Source organism: Mustela erminea, chromosome 12 (genome assembly GCF_009829155.1).
Source record: "Mustela erminea isolate mMusErm1 chromosome 12, mMusErm1.Pri, whole genome shotgun sequence".
NCBI lineage: Eukaryota > Metazoa > Chordata > Mammalia > Carnivora > Mustelidae > Mustela > Mustela erminea.
The window spans coordinates 28,998,248-29,012,958 of NC_045625.1; positions in this window are offsets into that span (position 1 = coordinate 28,998,248).

Below are 14,711 nucleotides of genomic sequence, written 5' to 3' on the forward strand. Positions count from 1 at the left end.
AGTACTAATTTGTAAGCTTCTCTATAAGAGAATTCTCTGGCTTTTCCCTAAATGTAGGACTCTATCAGGTCATTGTACAAATACAATAAATAGCCTGTATCCCTTCAGTAGCACTGAACTTGGAGAGATTGCAGTGTAATGTAGTCATTAAGGTGCAAGCTCCCATTTCTGTCAGAGTTTAATTCCTGTCTGTGGCACTTACTAGTTGTGTAACTTTGGGAAACTACATGACTCTTCTAACCCTTGGTTTCTGTAATTTTAAAGTATATATAAGAAATACAACTTCTTTTCATGGTCATTGTGAAAATACTATGAAATAAAGTCATGAACATGCTTAGTGTTAATATTATTATCATGATTTAGAAGATTTACCATAAACTCAATGAAAGTTTGGATAATCACTATTTTTTATCTGTATCCCAAGCAACTTTTGAATAATTCTTTTGAAATTTCAAAGAACTACCTCTCATTAAATGTTTTGAATTCAAAAATTTTATATTTCTACTTGGTATTACTAATATTATAGTCTTCAAATTATGGTTAGGAGTTTGATATCTGAAATAAAAGTGCCTAGGTCCAAACTCTGGCTTGTCTATTTTGCTCTATGTACAACTTGAGTCAAATTATATAATCTCTATATCCACAGTTTCCTCACTTGTAACATAGAATTAATGCTTTATAGGGTGTTTGTAAAATGAGACAATTCATAAAAAGTACTAAGCACAGTGCTTAGTATATAGTAAGCACTCAATACATGATAGCTAAAAGAGGATAATCATAATTATTTGGAGTACCCCCCCCCGACAGCACTCCTCTGTTATAGTCTGATATTCTTATGGATAACTGTTAGTAAGTATTGAATTATCAGTATTGAACGAATGGTATTGCTTTTTTATGAAGTTAGTATTTTCCATCCATTGAAAATTTTTAGATGAACTGACATTTAATGAATATGTCTTTGAGGAATTGATCAGATTTTCAAAGTTTCAGAATATGAAATGTGAGTTCAAAATATGATTATTAAATATTTATTCACTTGAAACAGAGCAACCATAACTTCTTAAAGTATGATTTAGAATTAAGATTTTGTCAAATAACACAGAAAAAACAATGAAATATGATATCAAGAAAAGAAAGAAGTAGATGAGTCTGCAAAACTGATTTACCCAGTAACTAAGAATTGAGTTTATTACCAGTAAAAGAATTTTTCCAAAAGTGAGTTGCTCCTGGCAGTTGTACTTGATAGTGTCAGGCCTGGACTTGCAATTCTTAAGACATTTTCAGCCTCCTACATAACTGCTGCTAATCATTCAGTTGTTGAATAGGATGAATGTCTTATTGCCTCCTTGGATATTCTTTTGCCGAATTATATCACCATCATTAAAAAAGACCATTCTGGGGGCGCCTGGGTGGCTCAGTGGGTTAAGCCGCTGCCTTCGGCTCAGGTCATGATCTCAGGGTCCTAGGATTGAGTCCCGCATCGGGCTCTCTGCTCAGCGGGGAGCCTGCTTCCTCCTCTCTCTCTCTGCCTGCCTCTCTGCCTACTGTGATCTCTCTATGTCAAATAAATAATAAATAAAATCTTTAAAAAAAAAAAAAAAGACCATTCTGGTTTTCCTGGCACCGTTTGAAAAGAAGAACCCACCCACCCCCAAAAGAAGGTGTCTGTGTCTGTGCGGAGGCTGTTGTATATGATTGTTTGGCCTGGAGGAAGAATAGGAAGATCAGTGTCCCTTATGTACCTTAGAACCCCTAGAGAGAAGGTTAGAAATATCTGTATACAGCTTCCAGGGAAAATATATCTTCAGAGAAATCAAGGCTGGTATGTAAGTGAAGTTTCTGTAACAATAGAAGGTTGTCCCTGGAGTTATTATAAGGTAGCAAGAGAGCTGGATCCACTGAAAGTGGGAGAGAAGCAAGGCTAATCTAAACAACTACTGTGTTATTGCTAGAACAAAATAATTCTGAAGAGAAGGCTGATTTTGATACCTTTATTATTTTTACTCTTCCTTGTAACAACTTTTCGTGCTGCTTAGTGGTTTTGCAGAAAACATGCTCATTTTATGACAACAGAAATATTTTTTGGATGTATCTTTTTTTTCAAAATTCAGCCACCCAGATATAATGGGTCTGTCGTCTAGTTTCATATATATTTCTAATTGTAATCATTGAGCACTATATCTGAAACTAATGATGTACAGTAAGTTGGCTAATTGAATTTAAATGAAAAAAATATAATTTAAAAATTAATAGTAATGTCTCTTTTACCAATGGAAAGAGGTATATACCAAATGTATAGATGTGTCATATTATTATATTTAACAATTCTCTTCTACATGTGAAATATTATTTCTGAATATAAATAAAATTATGTTAAGGTAATATTTAAGGAGCTTTAATGTCAACAGTTTCCAATTTACAGAAAAATTGCAAAGTTAATAAAGAGAGGTCCCATAAATTCAGTACTGGTTCCCTTTATTATTAACATCATCTTTCATTATGGTACATTTATTTTAATTGATGAACCAATATTGTTAATATTATTAAACAAAGTCTATACTAACTTCCTCTTTCTGTTCACGCATCCCACTCAAGATACCATGTCATCATGATTCCTTAGGCTGTTCTTGGATAGGACAATTTCTCATATTTTTGTTGGTTTGGTGTCTTTTTGAGCAGTACTGTTCAGAAATTTTATATAATGTCCCTCAGCTGGGATTTCCTTAATGTTTTTCATGATTAGTAGATGTTATGGGTTTTGGAGATGAAATGTAGAGGGAAAATGAAGTTTTTACCATGTGAAATTAAAAAAATACACACTGTCAATATCACTCAGCTTTATTGATATAGATCTTAGCTAAGATAGTATTTTTCAGCTTTCATCACTATAGGGTTGCTCTCGCTTTCTCCCCTCTCCCAACACCAAATTCTACACTCTGTTGTTTGGAAGAAGGTCACAACGCAAATGCCTCACCATCTTAAGAGAGAGTATACATAAATTATATGATATTCTTCTGCAAGGGAGGTTTGCTCTTCTCTACAATTTGTTAATTTATATAATTATATATTTTTATCAGTATAGACTCACAAATTTTCATTTATATTTTGCATTATCGTACAATACTACTTTATTTTTCTGGTAAATTGTTATGCCTTTGGCCATTGCAAACTCTTTTAGTTGATTCCTGTGTCTCTGTGACACACTCCCATCATTGTATCATTGTGAGGGGTTTTTGTTGTTGTTCTTATTTTAAAATATCTCCTTTCTTCATGGTACTACAAGATGGTCCATTCTCCAGACTCATTGTGTGTATTTTATATCTTGGTCATCTCTCCTAGGAGCCCTGGTTCCTTTCACTGGAGAATGGAATTTGCAAACCAAAATTTGAGTATTAGGTGTGCTCACTGCTACTGAGAAGACATTGCTGCTAGGCCCTCTCAGCTGATAGAGCAAGGAGATATATCTGTGCATACTATTTATACACATATCCATAAAAAATTCTGTAGGTAAACATTATTATCTATATTAAGCTAAACTTGAGCTCTTATCAAAGACTCCAAATCTAATCTGCTACCACATGGATCATTTGAGCCTCTTCCCCTTGCTAAAATATGTAAATTCTCATTCCAACATTCAGAAACCTGTCAACATCCACCATCACCCTGAATTTATATTTATATTTATATATGTATATAAAATTTATATAATATTTATATTTATATTATATGTATATAAAATGTATATGTGTATTTATATTATATATGTATATAAAATTTATATATTTATATATAAATTTTTAAATTTGAATACATTAAGATTTCTCTTTGTGATGTAGGGTGCTATGGGTTTTGACAAATACATAGTGTCATATATCCACAATTAAATCAGTAAACATAATTTCACCAATCCAAAAATTCTCCTGTGCTGATCCTATTTAATCCTTCCTAATTCTCAGTGAACCCCTGACCATTAATATTTTATTGTTGCTATAGTTTTTTCTTTTCCAGAATTTCATATAACTGGAATGAATAAAGCTATAATAAAAATCAGCTTATAGTTTTTTCAAGGCTATAAATTTTCAAATAAATTTGGATACTATCTAGGAATGTGACTGCTGGGTCTTTTGGTAAGACAATCTTTAGCTTTGTAAAACACCACTGAAATGTCTTCTATAGCAGCTGTGTAATTTTGTTACTTCCACCAATGAGTGAGAGTTCCTGTTGCTCTGTATTCTTACTATCAATTTGTATGTCATTTTTTTTGGATTCTAGGCTTCTTATAGGTATGCGATAGTATCTCCTTTCTGTTTTAACTTGCAATTTCTTAAGAAAAAATAATAATTACTTTGATATCATTATTTTCCAATTACATATCTTCTTTAGTTATGCATTTGTTTAGATCTTTTACACATTTGCTAATAGGATTCATGGGCCTTTCTTTTAAATTTTAATATTTCTTGTAATATTTTGGATGTAAGTCCTTTATAGACAGACATGTGGGTTTTTTTTAAAAGATTTAAAAAAGAGAAAGAGAGAGAGCAAGCAAGGCAGTGTGGGAGAGGCAGAGAGAGAGAAAAACCCAAGCAGACTTGGTAATGAGCATGGAACCCAACTACAGGGCTCGATCCTATGACCTTGAGATAGGATCTGAGCCAAAATCAAGGGTCGGCTGCTTAACGAACTGTGCCACCCAGGTGCCCCTACAGACATGTGTTTCACAAACATTTTCTTTTGCTCCTTGGCTTGCCTGCAGATTCTTCTTAGGCTGTGTTTGGCAGAGGAGCAGTTTTCAGTATCAGTGAAGTTTAACTTAGATTTAAAACTTTTAATATAATTTTTAAAACACAACTTCAATGGTGTATGATATAGGTGTATTACAGTATATATCCTACATTCTTAATGATTATTTTTCTTTCTGTGTTTCCTGCTTCTATCATACATTATAGATATCCATTTTACTTTTCTGTTTTTGTCTTATAAATAAAATTAATTGTGTGTGTGTGTGTGTGTGTGTGTGTGTGTGTGTGTGTGTAAGGAGGGAAAGAGGAAGAGAGTGACAGAGATAGAGATTAAAAACAGTTGAAAGGTCTGAAACTGCTCAGGAAAACCTAAGTTCTATGTACCTTGTGCTGCTAGCTAGTCCCACATAATTAAGACTAGTCTACTAAAGGCCAAAAATGCCCTAAGAACCTTTACTCAGCTGAAGTCTTGGAAAATTTATACTCTAATCTTAGCCTGAAATCTAAAACACTATATTCAGTGAAACTCCAGAGATGGTAACCTACTGAAAATGGCAAACATCCCAGGATACCCCTCTTAGTTTCAACTTTAGGAATCCTACTTCTTGGTCAGCTATGAAGATTCCATGCAGAATATATTCACAGAGATAGATGAGGTATGTAAAATATAGTGGCTTGGTTTTATAGTCCCTGGTATAATCTAGGGCAAGTGTGAGTGGAGCCCAGTTCTTGCTCCAGTTAGCTCAGAAAGCAAAACTCTTACATCTTCACTAGATACCAGCATAGAGTCTCAGGAGAGGGAATAGTATATAAATTCAAAGACAGACTCAGGGCCTATAGCTTAAACACAACATTTTTAACAAAGGAAATAAAATAATTTCATGCAATTCCTCTTAAGGCCTTGTCTATGAAACCTAGACAGGCCTAGAAAAAAAAAAAAGATTTTCTAGAAGTTTTTAACAAATAACAGGCGAGAGGAGTTGACAGGATTAAAAGTCTGAAATTGTCACATTTCCTTTAGAGTCAGATCTTAGAAAATTGTGTTCAAGGCATAGGTCTAGCACACTCCTTAGCATAGAACTTCTCAAGGAAAAGAGTAATCTAAATTTCCTTTAGATAGCTTACCCCAAACCTCAACATGGTAGGAAAATTGATATTCTGTACAAAGTTTATCCCTGAATAAAACTGGAATTCTCCAGTGGATCTCCTGTGTTAGGTTTGAGTTAAATTGTAGCTAAGCCTTACCTAGAAGGACATAAGCTCAAAAGTCCCTTCTTACTAAGGAATAGGAATAGGAAACATGGAAATAAATAAATATTAGACTGAATTTGTAGTCACGGTCTACATGGAATAGGAAACATGGAAATAAATAAATATTAGACTGAATTTGTAGTCACGGTCTAATTGGATATAGGCCAATTATGAGGAATAAGACCGGATTTAACTTAAGTACCATATTATGAAAACCAAAGAAATGTTTTCTAAATACTTGGTATGCCCTTGAAATGATATCCTCCTGTCATTATTTAAATTCCCTCTGTGTAGACATTGCACTGCAAGACCTTTTCTTCATATAGCCACTACTTTCAAGTGCAGGAGACATAGCTGACTTTCTTAACACAGAGAAACAGGCACAACAATAGACAGAATGAGGAGACAGAGGAATAGGTCCCAAATGAAAGAGTGGAGAAAAAATCGGAACAAGAGACCTAAACAAAATGGAGATAAGATGTCTGATAGTGAATTTAAAGTAATGCTTATAAAGGCACTCAATAGAATTGAGAAAAAAGTGCAGAAAGTCCATGAGACCCTCCACCAAGAGATAGTAGACATAACAAAGGAACCAATTAGAGCTACTGGACTCACTAAATGGAAATAAAGATAGACCACCTGGAATAAGTAGCAAATAAGAGGAAGTAGAAGAACAGATCAGCCACCTGGAGGACAGAGTCATGGAAAGTAATCAAGCTGAATAGATAAGAGGGAGAAAATGCAAAATGAGAATAGACCCAGGGAACTCAGAGACACTGCCAAGCATAACAGGCGCATGCTAGGGATCCCAGAACTAAATAGCATGAAAAGAGGGCAGAAGATTTTCTGAAGAAACAATAGCTAAAAACTTCCTGAATCTGGGGAAGGAAAGAGGAATCCAGATCCGGGAGGCACAGAGAGCCCCCAACAAAACCAAGCCAAAAAGCTCTGCCCCAAGACACAAAGTACATAATAAGATGGCCAAAAATAATGATAAAGAGAGAATTTTAAAAGCAGCAAGAGAAAGGAAAGCAGTGACAAACAAGCAGTGACCCCATAAGGCTATCCACCCAGAGGACTGAAGTTCAAGGGGAGATAGTAATTCCTGGAACTCAGAAACTGCTGTGTGGAGACGGCATCTTGAGAAGAACTGTGGGCTTTGGTAGAGAGGTGCCGCTGAGCTACACAGAGCCAGCAATGAGGGACAGTGAGGAAGCTGGGAAATGAACACTTCATCCTTACTCGCCTCTCGTCCTTCAGTGTTCTGTCAGTGTTTCCTCTTGACTGCATCCAACTGAAAGCTGCAAGACAAGGGCATCAGTTAAATCAATGCAAAGATATTAGCTTCTCTTGGCAGAGACCAGAGTGAGAAAAGATGGAGAGGGTAAAAAGTGATTGATCTCACTTCAAAAGAGAAGCCTGAGTCTAGCCTACCAGGAACAGACTATAATCCAACACGATAAGTGTAGGAATTCATCAGGATAGTTTTGCAGAGAGTAGCATCAGGAACTGAGAGTTATCTAAAAGTGCATAGCAAAGAACAACATACAAAACCAGACAGATATTGCAGTAAATCAGAAAGTGTTGGCAGAAAGGCAGCTTCTACTGACAAGGCACTAGAGGAGACTTGAGTCATCCCACAGAGAGGGAGATCTGATGTGGGGCAGCCGTATGCAATAGTTCAACACACATAACTGTTTTTAAGTTGTGAGGGAAACACAGTTGACATAAGGAAGTGTTTAAAAATTAATTTACATTGCCTGTCTGGGTACAGTAAAATGATTTCATTTGTATACTACTGGACGCAGTGAAAATTGTTAATACCTTCCAGGAGACAATATGTAGCAAAAGTTAGCCCTAAAATGTCCATACTCTTGGATTGAAAATAACAAGTTGTATGGGATGTTTCATTACATGTACTTATTTATTTTTGAAGATTTTAGCTTTTTATTTGACAGAGAGAGACACAGTGAAAGAGGGAACACAAGCAGGGGGAGTGAGAGAGGGAGAAGCATCTTCCCCCAGAGCAGGAAGCTTGATGCAGGGGTTGATCCCAGGACCCTGGAATCATGACCCAAGTTGAAGGCAGACACTTAATGACTGAGCCACCCAGGCATCCCTCATTATATTTATTTATAATAAAAATGTGTTCAGTAGGTAACACTGCTGGAAACTTCTAAATATGCACTTTTGGAAGGAGATGCTTAATATATTCCCTACACCAGAGTTAGATTGAGATGATCCTCAGAACTGAGAGACACAACTAGTGCAACTTCCACAGAGAGCAGATCGTGTCCATGAGAAGAAATAATTTCAGGGGTGAATGCTGGATAATATCATACAAAAAATTTTATCAAAGAAAGGAACCTTAAGAACTGTGTTGGGATGTGGGGAGCTGAGCTCCTGAGCCAAAGGGTTGGAATAGTCAGGAAAGACAAAAATAAAGAGGAGCCTATCAGATGGACAAAGGGGAAAATAACAAAAACAATAGTTATCCCAATAGCTGAAATATGATGTGATGCTGGGGAGTGGGGGCAGGGGGACCCTGTGAGAAGAAAGGATTTGCTTCACTGATAGGAGCCAGGCAGAGAGAGCTGCTGAGGAGTGTGGGCACAGGCAGGGAGGCTTGATGGCGCTAAATCAGCATCCTAAAGGTTTCAGCAGTGAATATGTGCCTGACTAAGGACTGGGGGCCTTGGAGAATCACCTTTGTGACAAAGAGTCAAGGTGTGATCTAATAGCTGAAACTTGATATAGACAAATTCTTAGATAGAAGGGCATAAGGGAAAAGAATCTGCTTTAAGTTGGTTAATTTTGTAATAAACCAACTTAAAGCAGATTCTTTTCCCTATTTTGTAATAGCCCACTGTGGGGACACTATGTGACCCCTTTCATGAAAACCTGAAGTACCTAAACACTAACTCCTTGAGGAGACCCCAATCAGGAGGAAACATCTTAAAACTAAAATGATAGTTTTTCTCCCAAAAGGGGAGTGGAAGATCAAGGCAGGAGTTATGCGTTCGGGAGACAGAAGAGATCTGGTGTCAAATCTCAACTGTGGGATCTCAGACAAGTTACTTAATTTCTCTGAGCCTTTTCTGTAATAACAATAACCATACCTGTGGGTGTTGTGAGAAGCCAGTAACTGTATATGAAAGTACTTCCTGAACTTCTCCATCTGTGCCAACTAGCTAGTTTCACTGTGCGAACTTTGATACAAGGACACATTCTGAATCACTGGTAGGAGTTAGTCATTATCCAAGGTACTTTCTGTTACATACGAAGTAAATTCTGCTTTCAGGAGAAGACCCACTCACTGATTCAGAGCCAGAGAGAAGCTTTCCTATCATTTACACTTGCCCGGAGATAAAGACACTGACAATTCTACTCATCTCTTGGCAGCTATCAAACGGAGGGTAATGGACACAAGGGTATCCCAGTTAAGGAATTAAGAGAAAAGAATAATACATGCTTTAGAACTTTCGCTCAGAGCTTTGTTATAATACATACAAAAAGAAAAAAGGGTATATATGGAGTCTAGGATGTGCCAAAGAAAAACCAAAGGTTCAGAGTCAAAGTGCAGGGATGAAACTTTCGAACATTTCATGTTAGCTTATAGAAAATCAGATTTTAGATTTAACAGATCTTACCTTCCACCTTTACAGAATCAGGATTATAAGAAAGACATTTTTTTTTTCTTCACAAAGTAGTAAAACTTGTGAAATCTGAATAGAGTCTGGAGTTAAGTGAATAGAAACATGGAAATGCTGGTGTCTTTGTTGCAACAAATATATTATGGTCATGAAAGGTATTAACATTAGCAGAACCGGGTAAAGGGCATACAGTAACACTCTGTTATATCTCTGCAATATCTCTGAACATGTACATCTAAAATGAGAAGTTTATTTTAAAAATCATAGTTTTCACTTCCCAATAAACATTTCTATGAAAACTCAAAATCCAAATTTTGTAACAATACTAAGAGCTTGGAACTATTATTGGAATTTTAAGCAAAAATCTTCTACATATAAAATTTTAAGTGAGAAATATATTAGGAGGTAAAGGTGGCATGAATTTTGTCACAAGATAAAGAGCAGTTGTGACCTCAGCTCTGAACTCTTAACAAGCCAGAAAGCGGAGGAGTAACTTCTCAAATTTCCAGATAATTTCTGATGTGCCAAAAAGCTATTTTGCATGCCCTTTCTTCTATTAATGTCTCCCTTTTGTATCAATTCTGCTTCTACAAAACACAGTCACAAAACAGAACCAAATTTAAAATTTGGATAGAGAAAGAGGAGGGAAAGAAAACAAAAAAGCAGTATATAAATATTATGAGAGGAGAATATTATATTCAGTTCTCTTCTGGATTAATGTTTCAGAACTCTCAAAAGATAAGATTTTTAAATTATTTATTTATTTATTTATTTGGCAGAGAGAGACAGTGAGAGACAGAACACAACCAGGGACAGAGGGAGAGGGAGAAGCAGATTTCCTGATGTACAGGGAGCCCGATGCGGGGCTTGATCACAGGACCCTAGGATCATGACCTGAGCTGAAGGCAGATGCTTAACAACTGAGCCACCTAGGCGCCCCTCAAAAGAAAATTTAAAGGAAAAGATAATCTTCCAAAGTCAGACACCAGAAGTGAGAAGAAAAAATCATTATTGGAAAAACTAAGATAAAGATACTATTCTCAAATGGGTTTAGATGTGAAACATAAATTTTCTAGGAAAATTCACTGAATAGATTGTCTTATTCTTCAGTCCTGAGCAGATGCTTTCCAGAATTTTCCCAAATTATATAAATGTTTTCTGAATTTAAACTATTGAAGAGGAAAGATATTCCTCTAAATTAAGGTTCCCCATGACATAAATCCCCCTAAATGAAGGACTTCATTGTAATGAACATGGTTTTTACCCACTGGAGATTTTCTCTTTTCACCACATTTTCATAGGTGAATACTTAAATAACTAAGCCAATTATTTGCTTTCTTGCTCATAAGACACTTTAAAATCCTTGGGAGAAGGTTTATGAAATCTTGTTCTTTTTCCAATAACACTGAGGTTTTAAAACTGGAAAGATCATCAGTTCTCCCTTATTAATAATGAGTATGTTTCAGAAAGGGAAAAAAGTTGACAGTTTTTAAGTATACTCTGTATGCCCTTTACTTTATAAAATTTCTCATTGAATTCTTCTAGTGAACTGTAAAATCGATAACAGGACAATGTATCTGAGAAGCTAAGTAACCAAAAAGATAAAAAAGTTACTAATTGATTGGCATGGAATTCAAACAAGCTTGTCTGATCCCAAAGACAGTCCTTATAAACACTGCAGTCCACATTGTCTCTGATGTTTCTAATTGTATGTATTCTGTCAAGCAGCATTTTCTATTCTCTTCTGTGGAAATGTTTACCAGAAATGTACAAACCCATAGGAAGACCTTCCAAGATAAGCAGTGTACATATTGAAGGTGGACAAAAAAGCAGTCATTAAGAGAAATGAAGAAGACTGCACTTAATGCCCAACTGCCATTAAGGGAGAAACTAGAAAGCTATAAATAAATCTTTGCAATGGCAAGTAACATGATAAATGAATTACTTAGTAGAGTATATTAATACTGTAAGTGGGAAAAAAATCTTGACTAACTCTTGGAGAAAATAACTCAAGTTACATGTGCACTTTAAAGTTGTCTATTTTAAAATTGTATTTGTTGTGGTTTGATTATCGGAATAGTGAATTTGTCCAAAATAGAATATTTGGAAAACATTTAAAAAATCATCAAAAACAAAGTTTAAAAATAAATCTTTATTGTTTCAACCACCCAGCAATAATTACCACTAATGTTGTGATAAATATGTTCCAACTTGGTTATACACACACATACAAATAGATACATGACTACATCCATATTAGGATTATATCATATGCACTGCTTTGACAAGGACAGTCTTCTACCACATTATTATTTTATCATACAATATTTAATGAGTCTATAATTTTTCAAGATTTTAAATTTCTGCTTCTGTAAATAATTGAAAATATCTTTGTGACTTTAATATATACTCTAATTCTTTTTAATATTTGAGACTAGAGGGATTCTCCCCAAACTATTTTTTTTTTAAAGATTTTATTTATTTATGTGACAGACAGATCACAAGTAGGCAGAGAGGCAGGCAGAGAGGCAGGCAGAGAGAGAGAGAGAGTAGGAAGCAGGCTCCCTGCTGAGCAGAGAGCCCGACTCGGAGTTCGATCCCAGGCCCCTGGGATCATGACCTGAGCAGAAGGCAGAGGCTTTAACCCACTGAGCCACCCAGGTGCCCCATCCCCAAACTATCTTTTAAAAGAATTTCGAATCTACAGAAAAATTCTAAGAACAGTACATGGAAAACCCATGTATACCCATATGTAACGGTTGTTATTTTGCCATATCTGCTTGATCTCTCCTCTCTCTCTGTGTCTTTGCATATGCACACATACACATACACATATGTGCATCTATATGTGTTTACGAGAGGTAGCTTGCAGACAATGTGATATGTCACCTCTAAATTCTGAAGAACATTTTCTTTTCCTTTTTTTTATTTTTTAAAGAATTTATTTATTTAGTTGACAGAGAGAAACACAGCTAGAGAGGGAACAGAAGCAGGGGCAGAGGGAGAGGGAGAAGTGGGCTTCCCATGGAGAAGGAAGCCTGATGCAGGGCTCAAGCCTGGATCCCTGGGATAATGACCTGAGCCAAAGGCAGACACTTAACGACTGAGCCACCCAGGTGCCCCGAAGAACATTTTCTTAAATAAACACACACACACATACATTGAAGTAATTTGATATCAATATATTAATAGCTCAATTATAGTTCATATTTAAATTATTTTGCTTGCTACAAAAATATCCTTTATTGCTTTTCATTTGTTTGTCTTGATCCAGGACCCAATTAAGGATTATGCATTGCATTTAGTTGTCATGGCTTCTTTAGTCTTCTTTAGTCTTCTTTAGTAAATTAAAAGAGGAAAGAGAAAAGTTCCTCAATCCTCTTTGTGTTTTGTGCTGCTGAGATATTTTATGTTTACAGTCCAGTTGTCATGCAGAATTTCTATCAACTTAGGTTTGTGTGATTGTTTCCTTGTGATTAGATTGACTCAACTTTTTTTTTTTCTTTCAAGATACTCAATGGGAATTCTGTTTTCTATGCAGCCTAACAGAGAATACAGAAAGTCAAACTGATAGGTCAGACTCCTTTTCATTAGTGATAAGTTTCATTTCTGTGTCAAGGTGGTGTCCACCAGATTTCTTCATGGTAAATAACGTTTTCCTCTGTGTAATTATCAGTTATTCTTTGGGAGGAGGCTATGAGACTGAATACCCTGTTATTTGACTATCTTTCTCACAAAGATTTTGTCATCCGCTAATGATTCTTGTCTGAATCAAGTATTCTTAGGATCGTTTTATAATGTTGATTTTTAAAATTTATCATATCTCTTTCATGGTTTAGTTGTCACTTCTATGTAAAGAAAATTTGCCCCTTCCCATTTAATGGCTCTTTGTTCTTTTAGTCAAGGTATTATAACCCAATCCTGGCATTCCTCATTTTTATGTTTGTATTTTTGCAATTTTGGCAGAGGGAGCTCCTCAAGCTGCTCTTGTGTCCTTTTCACATATTTCCATCAGATTTTGTTGTTGTCATTTGGTTGATTATTTTGCTGTTGGAAACAGCAACCTCCTTTATTTCGGGCACACATATTCCAGGCAACCCTAACTCTCCCTGAATCAGCCATTTCTCATTTCCCCAAGGAGCTCTGCTATTTAGAAACCAAGGTAACGCTATTTAGAAACCAAGATTCGGTGTTAAGTTGTGCTGCATGTTACTTGAGCGCATCCCTTCTAGACCATGTCAGTAGACAGAAATAGTAGGGAGTTCGTACTGATTCTTCTCATTTCAATCTGATACCACAGTTCTTTTCATTTCTTTTTTTAATTAATTATTATATTTATTTATTTTCAGCATAACAGTATTCATTGTTTTTGCACCACACCCAGTGCTCCATGCAATCCGTGCCCTCTCTAATACCCACCACCTGGTTCCTTCAGCCCCCCACCTCTCCCCGCTTCAAACCCCTCAGATTGTTTTTCAGAATCCATAGTTCTTTTCATTTCTATATTTACAGTTTATTAGCCCTTCCCCCACAATAAGAAACATTGTTTCTAACATCTGTATGTTCATTCATTTGCTCAATACTAATATACCAAAAATAAATAAATAAATAAAATTTGAATTGCTACACCAATACCACTGCTAACAAAACATCTAAGTCTCAGGACCTCTTTACATTTTTAGCTTATGATATGGCTAATTATGTTAAAGTAGATTCACATCATTCAAAATTAAAATCTGCTTAAGAAGACAGACTCAAAAATTTCCTTCCCCTTTCTCTATCCCTTATGCCCAGTCCTCACCCAGCAATTCTTTAAGATTCTAGTTTTCTTTCCTATATGTATTTTTATAGAAATTAATATGAGCATCTCTTTATCTTTTTTTCTCAAGAAAAAGTGCTTCATATGCTTATCTTGCACTTCTTTTTCCCTCTCATTTAACAATATATTATCAGTTCATAGAGACTTAGCTCTTAGGTTTTTATATCTGCATAATATTTGCATTGTGGATATGCTGGAGTTTATTCAAGCAATTTCCTAGGTATGGGCATTTGAATTGTTTCCAATTTT